At 35.3% G+C, this 19,460-nt stretch overlaps 1 long non-coding RNA gene and 1 other non-coding gene across 2 annotated transcripts in view; both read left to right on the forward strand.

The window, feature by feature from the left end:
* LOC123598876 overlaps positions 1 to 19,460 on the forward strand; it is a 148,119-nt gene that overhangs the window by 105,127 nt on the left and 23,532 nt on the right. The gene's annotated exons all lie outside the window — the stretch shown is intronic.
* On the forward strand, positions 19,321 to 19,423 carry LOC123600157. The gene has a single exon (XR_006713532.1). It is a non-coding gene; the product is annotated as a U6 spliceosomal RNA (small nuclear RNA).

The raw sequence follows: 19,460 nt of genomic DNA on the forward strand, positions 1-19,460 counted from the left end.
TAGATAGACATGTGTGTGTAGACGTTTATATAGATAGATATAGATATAGATACAGATACAGATATAGATATAGATAGATAATTTTGAATTAATATCAAATTTTTTATTTAATAATAAAATTTAAAAATGCATAATCAGTAATTAAATTTCAGATATATATCTTAAACTGCTTCTTGACTACATGTTAACTAACTTCAAGAAAGGAAACATGACTTGTGTCTCTTACCACTGTCGTTGCAAGAAGTATTGTTGACTCACTAGGTAAATATTAAACCTTGATATATTTCACTTCAATAACACAATGAGCACTAAGAAACTAATAATGATTTTTAAAGTTATTAAAGCCCACATACATATAGTTAATAAGTGAAACTTTCTTATACTTGTTATTTGATGTCATATTCTCTGCCAAGTCAGTGATTGTTTTATTTGGCACCTGGAGTTACCGTTGGCTGGAGATGGATAGTGATGTTAAACAGGAAGTTTCAGGGGTGCCTGGGTGGCTCAGGTGGTTGAGCGTAGGACTTCAGCTCAGGTCATGATCTCACAGCTTGTGAGTTCAAGCCCTGAATCAGGCTGTGCTGAAAGCTTAGGGCCTGGAACCTGCTTTGGATTCTGTGTCTCTCTGTCTCTGCTCCTCCCCTGCTAGCGCTCAGTCTCTCTCTCTTTCTCTCTCTCTCAAAAATAAATAAGCATTAACAAATTTTTAAAAAGAGAGAAAAATAGGAAAATCCATGTAGACACTGGGAGAATGAGCTTTTTTGGATGCCTACATTAAGTGGACAATATGATGGCCTCATACCAAAAGTAGACTCCAATTTCTCTAGCTTAATCACATTAGATGGAAGAACATGAACCTTTGGTCATTTTAGGGAATAAGAATTATAGAATTAAGAAACCACATTATCAATTCTTAATATAATTACAAAGGGAAAGGGAGTTGCTGGGCATTACATCCTGACTGTTTGGCAGACAGCAGGATTAGATGGACTGTACTTCAGTGTGCTTATTAACATAAATGGGAAGTATCAAAAAAAATGTCTCCATATGGAGGTAGGTGTAAATGTATTCCCTATAGTAACACTTAACTCATTTACTTATCACTCAGACTCCATTCACTTACCAGCATATGGTTATTGGATGTGTACTACCTATTGAAAATATTAGTGATTATACGGAGGAAGTTTTATACATAGATAAACAGAAATCTCTGGATATAAAAAGAATAATTTGAGTTGTTTTTGAATGCTTTCATACCTGTCTACTTTTGTTGTTCCTAATCTAAAACATATAAACATTGCGCATCTTCCCAGTTTAAGTTCTCACCTTTCACATGGACTACGATAGCACTCAAAAAATCTGTCTTGGGGCGCCTGGGTGGCACAGTCGGTTAAGCGTCCGACTTCAGCCAGGTCACGATCTCGCGGTCCGGGAGTTCGAGCCCCGCGTTAGGCTCTGGGCTGATGGCTCAGAGCCTGGAGCCTGTTTCCGATTCTGTGTCTCCCTCTCTCTCTGCCCCTCCCCCGTTCATGCTCTGTCTCTCTCTGTCCCCCCAAAAATAAATAAAACGTTGAAAAAAAAATTTATAAAAAAAAAAATCTGTCTTGTGTATCATGAGCTCCTCACGATTAGGACCATGTCTTACCATTTGTGGATCCCTTAGACCTATAGTTACAGCTACCATGTAAGCACATTATAGGTGTGTATTGAACTAAGGTCGTGTAGATACTAATGTGATCCAACACATTTGGAATAATTTAGCCTGTACATCTCAATTATGATATTCCTAAGATCTAAAATTATACACTTATTATTCCTTATTAAACAATTCAATATCATATGTGCTTGGGAAAAAGTATATTTCTTTTTTTTTTAATTTTTTAAATGTTTATTTATTTTTTGAGAGAGAGACAGAGACAGAGTGTGAGGAGTAGAGGGGCAGAGAGAGAGGGAGACACAGCATCTGAAGTATGCTCCAGGCTCTGAGCTGTCAGCACTTAGCCTGACGTGGGGCTCTAACTCAGGAACTGTGAGATCATGACCTGAGCTGAAGTCAGACACTTAACCGACTGAGCCACCCAGGTGCCTTGAAAAAGTGTATTTCTAAGGTGATAAAAAAAATTCAGAGGAAGACGAAATTGAAATTTAAAAAAAAGGTAGAGCTTGGGGTTCAATAACAACTCAAAAAATATTTCTTTAGCACCTGTTCAGTTCAAGGTATTGTGCTCATTGTGCATAGAACTTAGCCCCTGCCTTGAGGGTATTTATAAGAGAGCTGATAGGAAGTGAGATTTGGCTTCGCAAATATAAGTATATTTAAAAAGGTCTGACATTGGCAGGAAATGCAAAATGATACAGAAACCATGAAGCAAATAAGCAATCATTTCAATATTTTATAATATTTACCTTGGCTTATGAAATGAGTCCACAGTTAAGTATTTCTAAATGTTAAGTAATGGGTAGTTGTGACAATTTTAAATATAATGATCAAATAAGGTTTTGCATATACATAGAGCAAGAAGATAGCATAGGTTAAATTTAAAAGAAGATTAATTTGTATCAACCTCAGTCATCTTAAATAAAAATATGAAATACTCTCAACCATATTTGTAGATCTAAAAATACGACAGATCATTATTGCATTTAGCATTAATTATTTTATTTTTCAGCAAAACAAAGAAGTAGCAGACAGGCAATTCTAGACATAAGTACACTCTTTTTTCAATTAATTAAATTTTTTTTAATTATGAGGAGATAACTAGAAGTGTTATGACCTGAATTCAAATTAATATTTGATTAAATTTCACAACACAGCATGCAGCTATAACTGGAATGAACAGTTTGACTAAATTAAAATTACTTAGTAGTAGATATGAAGCCAAGTAACTATTAAACTGCTTATTTCTTAGGATGTAATAGCAGATGCCAGAGGCATAGTATAGATTTTCCACAAACACAACCCTAGTAGACTTTCAGAGCTTTGGGTCTGTGTGGACGAGCAATTCTTGAGAATATAAATTCTCAAATTATATTGGCTATAGCTCTCCAGACATCTGATGATGTTTTGTAAGTATCTGCAAATCATTAATGGTACGGAAAACACAAGCAGTTAACGTTCCTAATCTACATTTTTAAAGGCCAAAGGGAGGGAAGTTATGTGCTAAAGAAAAACAAAAACAAAAGTATAACCCTAGCATTTGCAAATGTGAAAGAAACAAATGCCTGGGAATCATTTGGAAGAGAAGCATCCTGGGGCGGGGGAAAAAATCCTGATTAGTAGATCATAACAGACATTCTTACAGGAAGATAAAGTTGAGAGGGAGAAAGGAGGCTGGGTTGGTGATTCATTGACAATTAAAATTGTTATGTTCAAGACACTGTGCCAGCTGCTACAAGAGTGTAGTCGTCGAACTTCAATGCTCTTGGAAGAGAGTAGATAGGGCAGGCTGTTGAAATGTAAAAGAGAACATGGTGAATGCTGTAGCAAAATTACAATTTATAATGCATTTTAAAAATACTGAGAGGTCTCACTCTATGAGCATTTCCCTCCAACCTTCAAGGAGGGAATTACCTTTGAGATAGTCTCAACAGCATTGGTTCAGATGTTGGTAGTAATGAATGGGATAGAGACTAGGAACCAGTCTTTGGCTAAAACAAGTAGTTTGGTTGATGAGTGTGGAAGTAGCCCTAAGAACTTATTCTGGAGAGCTAAGTTTTGATCGTTGCTCAGCTAACTATCTATTGAATTATGGATGAGTCACTTAGCCCTTCGAGACCTAGTTTTCTCAGCTACACATAAAGGGAATTGAACTAGAAATCATTAAGGTCATGCTTATTCTAAAATGGTCTGATCTAAGAAGAATACATTGGTTCCTGTTTTGAATGGCCTAGAATGCTAAGTCGAAAAGTTTCAAAAATTTGTTGGCACCTGAAAATTTCTGAAAGCTTTCTGAGCAACATAGTAATATGCTTAAAGTTATACATTTAGATGATTAACCTAATGGGGATATAGGATTAACTTTTGTGGGAAGATAATGTAGTCTGTAATGTTCCTAGATAAGAGGTATTGAGGGCAGAGGGAATGTATTATAGAAGCTGAATCTGTAAGACCTGTTGTCATGTTAATCAATGCCAATGAGAAAGAACACAGAAATAAGAAAGAAAGAAAGAAAGAAAGAAAGAAAGAAAGAAAGAAAGAAAGAAAGAAAGAAAGAAAGAAAAAGTACATAGCTTTCAGCCTTGGTGTCTGAGAGGATTTTTACCAGACCAGGTTAGGAAAGTTTTATGTATAAGGATCAATGCAAGCTGCTTGGAATGAAGCTGTGCAATTGCCAGCTGGAAATTCAAGCTTAGATCTTTTGCTTTCAAGATATGGAATAGAAAAGGACTTGCAAACTCAGATGCTTACAGGAACTACAGAGTAACAGACTATGTTCAAAACAATAAAGATGTGGGGAATAGAGCACACTGGAAAAATGTGCCTTTCCAAAAGTAATAGCTGCCACTCAATTATGAGACATCAGTGCCCTTGCAATTGTAGACCCTGCTTTTCTAGCAGAGCTAGAAATTTAGATGGTTTCTCTTTTTAAATTGTTAATAAGGAAATTAAATAAAATTAAGTAATAAAACTTTTCAAGCATTAATTGAAAGATAATCAAAATTGTAGGGGAAGGATAGAGATTTTCACAAGGATAATTTTAAAGAGAGAAGTCTAAGAAAATATCCTCAAATAATTGTTATACTTTAAAGTCAAGTAAAGAAACTGTGATCTCTTTATATGGTGAGATGTCCAGAAATGAGGAAAATATGAGAACATTACTCAAAGAGAAGGGAATAGCAAAGGAACAAAAATAGCCAAAGTGTCCACCAATGGGAGGAAATTAAAGATTATACAATCAAAGACATGGTAGCAGACTAATATGATAATATTAAAGAGGAAGGCTATAAATTATCTTGCATTTTTCTTTACATATATTTCTTTCATTTTATGTTTTCAAAAATCTACATTGTTGCTAAATGTGCTAATTGGATTGAATATTGTGCATAATAAATATAATTTTTCATCTCAATACCTAGAGATTTTAATTGCAATAATGATGTTACCATCCATTACAAAAAGACAACATGGATATAAAGACTTAGAAAATTAATTTGATTTAATGTTTAGAAGATATTTTAAAGTACTCCCTCAACAATGCTCTATTCCTTGACTTTGGGAATGTATTAGAAGAGCAAGTAGTTGTATCTTGCTGGACACTTCGCAGTCTCCTCTAGTAAGAAATCACGAGTTTCTATTGTTGATAAGCTCTGTGTTTTCTATGAAAAGAAACAGTTCCCCAAACAGATGGTTGACTGCAAGATTTTGCCACATTTCTCAAATATTCTTTGTAAACTACCAGCAGTCAGATTTAATTCTGTCTATGAGAAAGGAGCAATGAGTGGATGATGAAACTAAGCATCATTAACTATAATTTTAAAAAAATCAAATGCAACAATGTCTTGAATAGCAATTATAAAAGCTGTCTTCTGAAAAGATTTTTCAGATGTGCAAAGGATTGTCAAGAAAGTGTTAGAACATGAGAATAAAGAATATTAAGGTGGGTGACAAAAATTGAAATGCAGGTGTGTGTGTGTGTGTGTGTGTGTGTGGTATAATTTGTATGTGGAACATAATAGTCACTCAATAAGTACATGCTGTGCATAAATTTTCTACTCTTCCTGATCACAGATTTATCCTGAATTTCTTCTGGCAGCCATCATTAGAGCTTGAGAGGCCTGATTGCCAGCTTTTTCTCTCTTCCCATTCTTCTCCACTATTCTGGTAGACCCTAGAATCTTACTGTTTACCATCCCTGGTCTGTTATTAATTCTTTCCTTATAAGTGTATTGTTTTTGTTTTTGTTTTTTTGTTTTTTTGTTTTTTTGCCTCCTCAACCTACAACCAAACTCAAATTTACTTCATGATTTAATAAGCTTTTTTTTTCTAGTTACCTACTGCTATTTATTAAACAGTACCACTTCAAAATTAGTGGCCTAAACAACAACCATTTTATTCTGCTCTTGGACTTCACTAGTCAAGAATTTACACAGGGCATAGCAGGCATCAATTGATGCTCAAGGATGTCAGGGGTCTCAAAAAGGAAATCCTGATACCTGAGGGTAGCTTGAAACTCTAGAGGCTGGAATTATTTGGGAAGCTTTTTTTCTCCCATGACGGATGCCTGTCATAACTCAAAGCCTGGGCTTAGATGAAATTTTCTTTTCTTTCTTTCTTTTTTTTTTGTAATGATTTTATTACTTATTTTTGGGAGAGAGATAGAGACAGAGTGTGAGCAGGAAAGGGACAGTGAGAGAGGGAGACACAGAATCTGAGTTGCCAGCACAGAGCCCGATGTAGGGCCTGAACCAATGAGCCATGAGATGATAACCTGAGCCAAAGCTGGATGCTTAACCAACTGAGCCACCTAGGCACCCCAACTGAAATTTTCAAATGGAACAGCTATACTTGTCGTCTTCTCTTGAACTTGGGATTCTTATAACATAGCCACTGGGATCTGAGAGTGAGTGTCTAGAAAATGATAGTCCAAGAGACTCAGGCAGGGGCTGCATGATTTTCAACGACTTAGCCTTATGAGGCCCAGCTATCACTTTCAACATCTTCTATTGGTTGTAGTAGTCACCACCCAGATTCAAGGTTGGTGACATTGATTGCAGCTCCTAATGGGGAAGATGGTTAAAAAATTATAATCATTTTTAATTGATCACTTAAAATAGATAACCATATTTTAAACACGAACTATTAAACACATTCCCATTTGGCTACTTGATATATAGGGCATAATGATTGTAATTGCCAGTGAGCATTTGGGGGAGCAGGTAGTGAGTTAGATATTTGGCTTTAATGAGAGAAAGCTTGATCTGAATGCCATAGCAGCAAAAAGAATGACCAGCCAAATTTTAGTTGAAATGACCAATTATAAGTCCTCATTGTACAACTCATCAGTTGTGTAGCCCACTAAGGAGGGATCATAAGGAAAAATTACATGCCAGCTTTGGGTAAGAATAACAATTCTTTATTTTCTAAGATCAACTCCTAGCTGTCTTTTAGGACTAAATTTCAGGAACATTTCTCTAGTTATGGTTCTCTGGCAGAGGAATCAGATAGAATATAAGTGTTTTAAAGTACATTCAGATAGGAAAATATCTTCTATTCATATGTATATATGCATATCAGTTGATGAAAAGAAATGAAAAGGTGAGGAAAAGTGAAGTTGAAGTTAGAAATGATGTTCAAAATTATAGTCTGAGGCAGGCTTCACCAGAAGTACATTTTTATCCATTAAGCTCTTACAACACATATACAACAATTTAGTGTCTATTTTATTCTGTTTAACATTTCTTTTAATTTTATAAATAGATGCCTTCTCTGCTAGATGGTAAGGCCCTGCACGTTTTAGTAACCTTTGAAAGAAATGAATATTTTTTTTATGTTAACTCCCTTGGAATATAACAAATTGTTTTCCACATGGATGATGCACGATAATTCTTGTTGAATTTAATTGGATTCTGTTTGAATGTTTGAAAATGCAGTGCACAAATATGATGGTTAAGTAATCAAAATGAACATGGCAAAATCTCCAACATTTCTTGTGAGAGCTGACATGTGGATATTTCAAATTGGTCCAGGTAGTCAAGGACCTGTCTTTGTATGTGCATAAGACAAATTCTAGGAAGGATCACATTAATAAGTAAATAACGAAAAGAAGGTTGTGGCAACTTTATATTACACTTTTCTAAATTTCCAGAATTTTTCCAATGAAAATGTGTAGTTGCAGTGGAGACTTATTATAAGATGAGTAGAGTGCACACAGAAGTGGTAGGTTCGGTTGGGGCATAGTTGGGATAAAGGTAAATGGGAAAGATGCTAGAGGGGGGGTATAAGAGGTGTGGGAGCACACTACACAGGGAAATTGATGGGTTTTATGGACAGTGCCATTTTTTTAAGTTTATTTAGTTTTGAGAGACAGAGAGAACAAGTAGGGGAGAGGCAGAGAGAGAGAGAGAGAGAGAATCCCAAGCAGGCTCTGCACTGTAATCACAGACCCCGGTGCAGGGCTCGAACTTAATGAACCATGTGATCATGACCTGAACCAAAACCAAGAGTCAGATGCTAAGCTAACTGAGCCACCCAGGCCCCCCTGGACAGTGTCCTTTTATTTTAAACCTTAGCATTATGCCAATCCTGCCTTCATAAAATGAACTTTGTGATCCAGGGAACATTCCTATGCCTTCTACTCTTCAAGTTAGAAGAAATTTAAGCATGTAAAATACTTAATTTTTTCCATGAACAGGTATTGTGATAGAAACTAGGGATACAAATTATAAGAAGTAATAAAAAATCAAAACCAATGTCATTTCAGCCTTTAATTTAAACAATGTTGAGATTTAAAATATACTCTTATATGTATGTGAAGTAATACTGTGATTAAGCAACAATTAAACAAATTACTTATAAGCAAACAGCTTCCTCATCAAAAAGTACTTCAGGACCCTCATTTCTGTGTGTCTATCAATGCAAAACTATTATGCCATAATCTCTGCCCAATTCTAATGAGTTCCACATCTTGCAAGATACACCTAAGGTCAACCAGCCACCCTGGGACCTAAAATATAATAAATATCCTCCCATGACCTTCTGTTCTAAAATAGTATAAGACTCAGTCAAAGTGGTGTTCACTTTTACTACATTAAGTCTCATAAATATAAACAGCTTTATGGAAACAATTGATTTGTCTGGCAGTGTTTCGGGGGAGTCATTGCACATTGTTTCTGCCTTTAAGGAACTTAGAAGTTAAGATCATGTGGTATCTTAACATTTATCTACAAAGCACTTTATCAGACTTAAAATGAAGGAAAATTTTATCCAATATTGTCCTTATATGATTCTCATGAGTTCCATATCCACTCATTCATTCAACTACTTGAAATAGATGACTATGTAAAATAAGAACACATAATAAGCATGGGCCTGGATCTAAGACATATATATTCTAGTTTCTTTTTTTTTTAATGTTTATTTTTTTAAAGAGAGAGAGGGAGGGTGGAGGAGGGGCAGAGAGTGAGGGAGACAGAAAATCTGAAGCAGGCTCTACGCTGTCAGCTCAGAGGCTGACACAGGGCTCAAACTCATGAACTGTGAGATCATGACCCGAGCTGAAATCAAGAGTTGGACACTTAATCAATTGAGCCACCTACATGCCCCTTCGATGCCATACTTTTTCCATCTCCTCTGGCGATTATTAAGATTCCTGGGCATTTCAGACTCAACTCTTTGGAAGCCAAAGTAATCAATCTTGCTGATATTTCCATCAAAAAATGTTTTCAAGGAAGCCAATAGTCAAACCTCTGTCATGGTTTAAAGGCATGTTTTCCAAAATGATAATTTGGAAAAATTTAATTGGAAATTTAACAATTGTTGGCTTAATAACAGACTACTCTGGTTTGGACCAAATAACAATCAGGCCCTACCAGAAATTCTAAAATTCCCAGTACTTACTATTATACATGCACTGAACCATTGATCTACTGACAAACTGATAGCACTCATAAACCAGTATTTGTGGGGAAAAGTTAATAAGGCCACAAAAAGTGGCTACCTCACTTGTCCCACCTGTCCAAAGTATAATCCAGGGAAACCTTTTCACACAAATAGATTTCATACAACTTCCCCTCTCAATGTATTTCATAATATGTTGAATAAATATGTTTTAGTCATAGTTTGTATGTGTTCTCACTGGACAAAACCTTTCTCTTGTAGACAGGCCAATGCTTTTTCTGTTGGAAAAGATTATACTTTCTTGGGAACCCCTCTCAAACTTTATAGTGGTTAGGGAACCTATTTTACCATTCAGGTGCTTTAACAAGTCTGTGCTATTTGGTCAGTTTTACAACCTTTTCATTGTGTATACCATTCTCAAACCTTAGAGTTAGTTGAACACACTAAAGACACTATTAGGATTCAATTGCAAAACTTGTTAAAGCCTCTTCAAACACCTTGGCTGAAAGCATTACCATTGGTTCTTCTAAATCTCAGATCTGCCCCTTGGAACAGGATGCCCAATACACTTGTCTCCTGCCTCCTTTGACCCACTTTTGATAAAGGAGATATACTTCAATTGTAAAGGCCTAATTGCTTATATTAAAAATAACCATGCTTTAGGGCACTTACTGGCCCAGTTGGTAGAGAATGCAACTCTTTTTTTATTACTTTTTTAATTAATTAACTTATTTATTTATTAATTTACATCCAAGTTAGTTAGCATATAGAGCAATAATGATTTCAGGAATAGATTCTGGTGATACTTCCCCTATGTGTAATATCCCTATCCCCTATGTGATTCATCCCAACCAGTGTCTTCCTTAATGCCCCTTACTCATTTAGTCCATTTCCCCACCCATAACCCCTCTAGCAACTCTCAGTTTGTTCTCTGTATTTGAGTCTCTTATGTTTTGTCCCACTCCTTGTTCTTATATTATTTTTTCTTCCCTTCCTTTATGTTCATCTGTTTTGTATTTAAATTTCTCATATGAGTGAAGTCATATGATATGTGTCTTTCTCTAATTTCACTTAGCGTAATACCCTCTAGTTCCATCCACATTGGAAATGGCAAGATTTCATTATTTTTTATGGCCGAGTAATACTCCATTGTATGTATGTATGTATATATATATATATACAGACACACACCACATCTTCTTTATCCATTCATCCGTCGATGGATTTTGGGCACTTTTCATACTTTGGCTATTGTCGATAGCACTGCTATAAACATTGGGGTGCATGTGCCCCTTTGAAAAGCACACCTGTATCCCTTGGATAAATACCTAGTAGTGCAGTTGCTAGGTCATTAGGGTAGTTTTATTTTTAATTTTTTGAGGAACCATCTGGAGTGGTTACACCAGTTTACATTCTCACCAGCAGTGCAATAGAGATCCTCTTTCTCTGCATCCTCGCCAATATCTTTTGTTGGCTGAGTTGTTAATGTTAGCCATTCTGACAGGTGTAAGTTGGTATCTCATTGTGGTTTTAATTTGTATTTCCCTGAGGATGAGTGATGTTGAGCATTTTGTCATGTGTTCAGTCCTTTGCAGCTGTTTCCACTCTTCTTGTTTCTCTCCAGCTGCTTTAGTTGCGGAGTGCTTTTCCTGTACTCTCCTCTGTACTCTCCCATCCTCTCTCCACAAGTAAAAACAGCTCCCTACCCTCCACGGCTTCTCTTTCCCCAGGTTACTTCTCTGTGCCATGTACCTGCTGAATTCTGTGGTTCAAGTTGTGCATATTGTTGTGTTAATTCTCAAATCAGTTTTATAGGCATGCAAAATGGTCTGGTGTTGATCTAACTGCATTTCAGGGATGAGAGAGGCAAAAAACTTCATGCTACTCCCACCATCTTGGTCCCTCCTTCTATATATGATATTTTTTGTACTCAAAGAGATTATAGCCTAGTAGAAAAGTACACAATATAAGAAAAAAAAATGACACTAATACTTATACTTCAGTATGCACTGGTAGCAAAGGAACTATAGAACATCCCTACGTGTGCCTAGACAAGTCATGAAAAATGTCACAGAAAGGCTTGTGAGTCAATAATTAGTGAAAAGGAAAAAAATAATACAGGTGATCTTTGCATAATGCAGGGATTAGAGGCACCAACACCCTCAAAACAAATGAAAATTCATGTATAAAAATTTTTAGGGGCGCCTGGGTGGCGCAGTCGGTTAAGCGTCCAACTTCAGCCAGGTCACGATCTCACGGTCCGGGAGTTCGAGCCCCGCGTCGGGCTCTGGGCTGATGGCTCGGAGCCTGGAGCCTGTTTCCGATTCTGTGTCTCCCTCTCTCTCTGCACCTCCCCCGTTCATGCTCTGTCTCTCTTTGTCCCAAAAATAAATAAACGTTGAAAAACAAAATTAAAAAAAAAAATTTAATGTTTATTTTTGAGAGAAAGAACACAAGCAGGGGAGGGGCAGAGAGAGAGGGAGACAGAAGATCCAAAGCAGGCTCTGCGCTGACCGCAGTGAGCCTGATGCGGGGCTTGAACTCACAAACCATGAGATCATGACCTGAGCTGAAGTCAGTTACTCACCCAACTGAGTCACTCAGGGACCACATCATGTATAACTTTTGACTCCTCCAAAACTTTACTACTAATAACCTCCTGTTGACTGGAAGCCTTACAGATAACATAAAGAGTTAATTAACACATATTTGTATCTAATATGTATTATACACTGTATTCTCACAATAAAGTAAATTTGAGAAAAGTAGATGTTATTAAGAAAATCATAAGAAAGAAAAAATACATTTATGGATCTGTACTCTATTGAAAAAAATCTGTGTATAAATGGACAGTTGGAGTTCAGACTTGTGTTGTTCAAGGACCAAATGTATATGCAAGAAATGTAAGTAGCATGCCATGTTTGCAAATTGCAATAGTCTAGTATTGTTGGACCATATTGTATAAAATACATGCAAGCAATAGATTCTGCAGAGCCACTTATGCCATGTTAGGAAGTTACTATAGTTCCCTTTAAGTAATAGCAATCACTGAAGAATATTGAGCATGGGACGAAGTTGTTCCTCACTTCATGTTAGCCCTATTTCTCCAGCAGTACTCTAAAAAATGATTTATTAAAGCATGAGAATACAGGTAGAGTGACTAGCTAGAAAGCTATTGCAGCAGTTTAGAGGAACACGAAGATCTTTATAGAAAGGGAAGGATTATAACAAGAGAAATGGAGGTAGTTGAATTAAGACTGTTTAAAAATTGATTAATCGTTAAGATAAAAATGGTCAAATTGAAGGAGCAATTATCACATCACTATCAATAGGTGGTTGGTTGATGATTATTGGGCTACTTAGTCACAGTAATGATGATAGGCAATTATTTTCATAATATATTAGTCTTAAAACATTTTTAAACTCATTATGGACATATCAATCTTATTTGATAAGTCAATAATATTGATCTACTCAACCACATGCAGTTTTCTTTATTTAACTGACAATATAGAAATGGATGGCCATGCAGAGAGTAGTTAATGATGAAGAGAAATGGTGGCTATAAAAGTACTTAAAATAATCCATAGGTAGTTTTTATATCCATCAGTGTCAGCCACTGTCCAGTGTCAATCAGCTCTTGAACTTAAACCTATTGAAAAGATAATAAATAAAATAGTCTAACCCATGATGTCTACTATATTAAGTTTAATTATCTATTTTGTCATGCTGGTGTGTGATGGCACATTGAGAGTGAGAAAATCATTTTTGCTCCTGCATTGTTAGAAATCTGTACCTGAATATGGTTGGACCAAGGGCAGTGTTAAAAAACAGAAAGGCTATGGACTTAGATGTGGAAAGGGGGAAATTTTTAGAATAGTAAAGTGAAAATGAAACATTGCATGTTTACTTTAATGTTAAAGAATTAGGGGCACCTGGATGGCTCAGTCAGTTAAGCGTCTGACTTCGGCTCAGGTCATGATCTCGTGGTTCATGAGTTCAAGCCCCGCATCAGGCTCTGTGCTGATGGCTCAGAGCCTGGAGCCTGTTTCAGATTCTGTGTCACCCTCTCTCTCTGACCCTCCCCTGTTCATGGTCTGTCTCTCTCTGTCTCAAAAATAAATAAACGTTAAAAAAATTTTTTTAAATGTTAAAGAATTGTGACAGGTAGGAAGTCTTTAAGTTGTTTTCATATATGTAATTTTTCCAATAGCAATGTTGAATTAAAGAATCTTTATGTATACATAAGTACTTACTGGTCCTGGGTACCTCAACCATTTTTCCTTATGAGCACAAGTGAAAGAACCTTTAATTCTTAAGGTAAGAGCCTGAAAAAGATTGGTTTTTATGGGACATTGAGGTGTATTTTCATCAGACTGCTTCTGGCAGGTGCAACTTGAGCTGTTGCTGCATACATAAACTAACTCTGTTGGTAGAAGGAGTTCTAGCTCTTTGATGGATTGATGGAAAACATGAAACTATTAAAAACATTTACTTAAAGCAACATTTCTTTCTTTACTTCAGTATTAGGTATGACCAGGAAGTCACACCATGCCTAGAAATGGGAAGATGTGTCTGTTTTCTTAATGGTACAAGAATTTTATGCTCATTGTTTTAAATTTTAGATTTTTTCATTAATTAGGCATGGCAAAGCCAACAGATCAGGAGACAAGTGACACTGAAAAGGTAGTTTTTTATTCACAGTTTCTAAGAGGAGGAGGCATACACATGTGCAGGTATCACATGGTGAAGCACCAGGATCAGTAAGAAGGTAGAAGGAGCAGGAGGAAAGCAGGGACAAGAACCTTTACTGTGGTTTCCATGTGAAGGAATGGACAACACAAGAAAGCAAGTTTATGATGGGCTAGTTAGTAACTTCAGTGGGCTCTGGAGTATAGCAGCTCTCTCTGATTGTCTGGTACCTGGCTCTGAGTGATTAGGGGCAGGTGAATAGTAGTCTGGAAGGTAAGAGTCCTGGAGAGTGATAAAAGAGCTGGATTTGTCAGTTTACATATGAAAGACACCCTTGCAAGGGCACCTGGGTGGCTCAGTTGGTTAAACATCTGACTTAGCTCAGGTCATGATCCCAAGGTTCATGAGTTTGAGCCCCACTTTGGGCTCTCCACTGTCAGCACAGGGCTTGCTTCAGATCTTGTCTCTCCCTCTCTGCTCACACGTGCTCACGCTCGCTCTCTCTCTCTTAAAAATAAACATTTAAAAAGAGAGAAAGAAAGAAAGAAAGAAAGAAAGAAAGAAAGAAAGAAAGAAAGAAAGAAAAGAAGAAGAAAGAAAGACACTCTTACAGGTGAATCCTTTACTATCTCTAGGAATTGGCTAGCCCTGAGGGAAGCAGTCTGTCCTGGACAGCAAGGCCCCAGATGTCAAAGCTTCAGAAATACAAAAAACAAAGAGGCATGATTAATACACTTGTTTGACAATGTCAAAATCTTTATGTTTAATCACTGCTATATGAAAAAAAAATTAAATCTGTTCTTACAACAGGCCCTACTGGTTAATCTCACTAACAACTAGAGACTTCCGAGTTGGTGCTACTCTTGTTGTTAAAGCTGAAAATGCCTAGCCACTGGAAAATTTATAATTGCCTTTTGCTTGTGTTTTCCAAACACTTTAAAATGCATCATGAATTCAAAAATACTATATTTAAAGTAAAGGAGTATTTTCTTGTTTATCTAGTGAGGTAAGAACATAAGCAGGTGATAAAAATCACCTGAGGAAAAAAAAAATTATAAGGGATTTCAGTTTGCTCCGTTTGGCTTCAAGCAGAGTAACACATAACCTTTTTACGGTAGAAGGGAGTCCCTTTCACTCTGTAATATATACATGTCCATGTATATACATGTATATATAGAAGGCTATGTGAAGTTGTGTTTCTTCACTTTTATTGTATGTCAGAAAATACAGTAGGGTAATCTACTGATTGAAGACTTCAGGATAAATTAGGCCCACTATAGATTGAATGTTTGTGTCCTCTCAAAATTTCTATGTTGTGACCTAATCTTCAAAGTGATGGTACCCCGAAGTGACACTTCTGAAAGGTGATTAGGTCATGAGGGAAGAGTCATCATAAGGATGAATGGGATTAGTGCCTTTATAAAAGAGACTCCAGCAAGATCCTTCATCCTTTCTGCCACATGAGGTTATCACTAAAAGAGGGACAGATAGGAAGAAGCCTTCACCAGACACTGAATCTGCCAGTGACTTGATCTTGGACTTTGCGGCCTACAGAACTGTAAGAAAAAGTGTGTACTGTTGGTAAGTGATTTGATGCATTGTATTTTGTTATAGTAGCCCAAACAGATGAAGACAAGGTCCTATATTGAGATTGGAATTTATAGGATTGTTGCATGTAGTTTGAAAATGCCTTTTGGTTTTACTACAATTATCTTTAAGATATTTAAAAATGAATTTTATTTTTATATATGTCATAATTTTTTTCTATTCCTGCCAAGAATGCAGAAGTACCTTCTTTTAACATTTTTTAATAGTTTTGTTGAGATATGATTGACATGCACACACAAAAAAACTACACATATTTAATGTATACAATTTGATGTGTCTGGACATATGAATACACCCATGATACCATAAGGACAATCAAAGTAATAAACATATCCATCCTTTCCACCATTTCTTTATGTCACTTTGCTATTTAATTTTTCTAGTAAGAAAACTTAACATGAAATCTTTTAACAAATTTTGAAATTCACCATACTGTATTGTTAACTATAGGCTCTATGTTGTATTATAGACTGCTATAACTCTTGTTTGAACTATATTTTAAGTCAAGAATGTCTTTTGTCTTTAGATGAATCGAAATATCTGTAAGCATTCAGTCACTCAACAAGTGAATGTTGAAATCCAAATTTTATATATATATATATATGTATATATGTATATGTATGCATATATGTATGTGTGTGTGTGTGTGTGTGTGTGTGTGTGTGTGTGTGTATATATATATATATGTTTAGCTATTGTAGGCATAGAATGATCAATGCTCTTGCAAGATCTACAAGCATCCCTATAAAACTAGGAGATCCCTTTTAAATGCATATTTCAACTCGGTTATTCCTGAGATAAGAATAGTGAGATATAGTCGTAGGGTTTTCAGATCACGAACATAATCTTAACAGTGCACATTACAGCCTAATCCTGGAGTCAATTAATAAATTGGTTGAAATAGCAGTTTGATTAAAATCTCAGATGTGCTAATTCGCTTTCCTAGTGCCCTTTAATTAAGGCTTTAATAGAGTCTGCAATTACCTGCAAATTTTTTCTTTGTCTTAAATATTTGTGCTTTATCCTTAACTTTCAAAGCTCCTTCAACTCGCCAAAGCACAAGAACAACTCCTCTTAGAAATTAAGTTAAAACAGAGAATAGAGCCTTCTTTTGCTTCAAACAGATAGACAGTTCTGTAGAAATTTAAATGCTTATTGAAATTTAAGTTGTAAATGCATATTTAACTTATGGTGTGAGTTTTTGTTTTTCGTTTTTGGGTTTTGTTTTTTTTTTGTTGTTGCTGTTTTTGTTTGTAGTAAAAAAATTACTTTTGGTGAATGTGATAGCATTCTGTGACATTTTCTACTTAAACTATTTCATACTTAATTTAATATAGAATACTTAACATTCAAATTTATGTTTTTTGGTGTTGAAATTTTAGCCATGGGAAATATATACAACTTTACCTCATCTTGTTTTTAACTACCAATTTGTGAGCTTTTACTCTGTATCAGGCATTGTTCAAACTGCTTCACATAAATTGTCATTTATTACTCCAATAATTGAATTCAATAGATACTGTTGAATTGAATTCAGTATGCTGCTGTTATCCACATTTTAAAGATAATAGAATTAAGAATAACAGATTTGAGGTAAGTGGTTCACAGTTACAGGCATGTAAATAGCAGGATTACAACTGAAAGGCAGGTCTGTTTGACTCAAGAATCTGTGTTGTTACCTATGCAAGGTTTATCTCAATTGTTTGAGTTTGTTGGATTGTTATTAACTAACTAGCACTTGAGGGCTCATGCTTAAATTTCTGTTGTGTGATACGGCAAATGTTTCTATCAAACTTCCAAATACAGAGACTAATATACTGATCACTTCTTTTTAAAGGGAAATACAACGTATTGATATTGTTTTGTGGTGAATCATGACTTTACTCTGAAGAAGTTATTATCCCCCAAACCTTTCTTAAGAAACAAATAAGCAAGTAAACAGATCTCAGTCTGAAGCTTTTTTTTTTTAAATAAGTAGATATTCACACATGAAAAACATTGTAGCAAAAAGCCCACCCTGGATTGAACTGTCATCCAGGACAACTCCCCTCCCACTACCCTCAAAACTGTTTTTTCAGAGGATAACTGAGTCTGTCGCTAGAAAACATGTCTGAGACTGAATCAGGAGACCTAAGAATGCTATAAAAATATGCTGTAACCACATACTAGAAAGCACCAAAGCAATGCAATGAAAAAAAAAGGTAGTTCCCAGCTTAGTTTAGAAATATGCAAACTAATAAAGATGCCAAGTTTGGGGAGTTACCACTTAAAGAGACATTCTAGCACATTCACTAATTCAGAATAGAAAAAGTTCATCTCAAAAAATATATAGATGCTAGAATTATAATTGATAATTATAATAGATAATGAAAAAATTGAAGAAATATACTTTTATGTTTTGCAATCACTTATGTAATGTAGGAAATTAGGTTCAAGAAAATGCACTAATATTTCCTCTTACATCTCTACTCTTGAAATAAGCTCATGGCAATACTGGTACAATCAGAGATTAAAAGAGTTGGAAAGCAATTACAATTACTTTGTATAGGAAAACATGTTTAAAACTCATGTGTATCACATTTTTCACAGATATTCAGAGTTTTTAAAATTGCAAAATTGTATATCACATAAAAATTGTAGGTCACTTCTAACCCCAACAGCATTTGTGGGGGTAAGAGGTATGTGGAAGGGATTTTGTTAAGTGTTGGCAATAACAAGAATATTTCAAAAAAGTACTTAAGAGAAGTGGCCTATCTTTCTAGGTATTCAACTCACACAATAATTTAAGCAATATGGAAATGGTGCAAAGATTGAAAAATAAAACACTGGAAGAAAAAATATTTCAGAAAATATCTAGTTTATATGAAAATGAAGATTTTAATAAAGGAAACATTTACACAATAAAGGAAAACATATGCCTTTTAACTTAAAAACTTAGACTATATTTAAATACCCGGGAAAATAAATAAAATGTTAATTCTTATTTGATCTATTAATATTCAAATAGTTGGTATTTTGGTTACTACATCTGTTAGAAACAAAATATTTATAGATGAAGCAATTAAGTTTAAAATATTTCTTTTGGATATATATGATAATATCTGACATTAACCAATGAAATATCTATTATTTAAATATTTCAAATGCTTTTCTAAAAAAAAGCAATGAGGTTTTTCAGAAAATCCTTGCTGTAATGGTGAAACTAACTTATAAATTATTAATAAAATGCTGGTGCCAGAGCCTCAGAAAAATACACATTACCTGATAAGTGTCTTAGCCCTGTCCTCTCTTCTACCACACATTTCTTCTGTTTCCCATTTTGATTGGGCGATTCATTGTGGTATAACATTTTTTGTCATTGTTATTTCAGAGTCTTTCAACAGCAAATAACATGTTCTCTCTTCTTGGAGTGCTTTCCATGTAGATAATCCATCACCATATTTACATTAAATAATGAGAAAGTAGCGCTCACTTTGGCTGCACATATACTAAAATTGGAACGATACAGAGATGAGCATGGCCCTGTGCAAGGGTGACATGCAAATTCGTGAAGCTTCCACATTTTTTGTCTTACACTTGAAACTAATGTAACATTGTGGCAACT

The sequence above is a fragment of the Leopardus geoffroyi genome, chromosome C1 (genome assembly GCF_018350155.1).
Source record: "Leopardus geoffroyi isolate Oge1 chromosome C1, O.geoffroyi_Oge1_pat1.0, whole genome shotgun sequence".
NCBI classification, from domain to species: Eukaryota; Metazoa; Chordata; class Mammalia; order Carnivora; family Felidae; genus Leopardus; species Leopardus geoffroyi.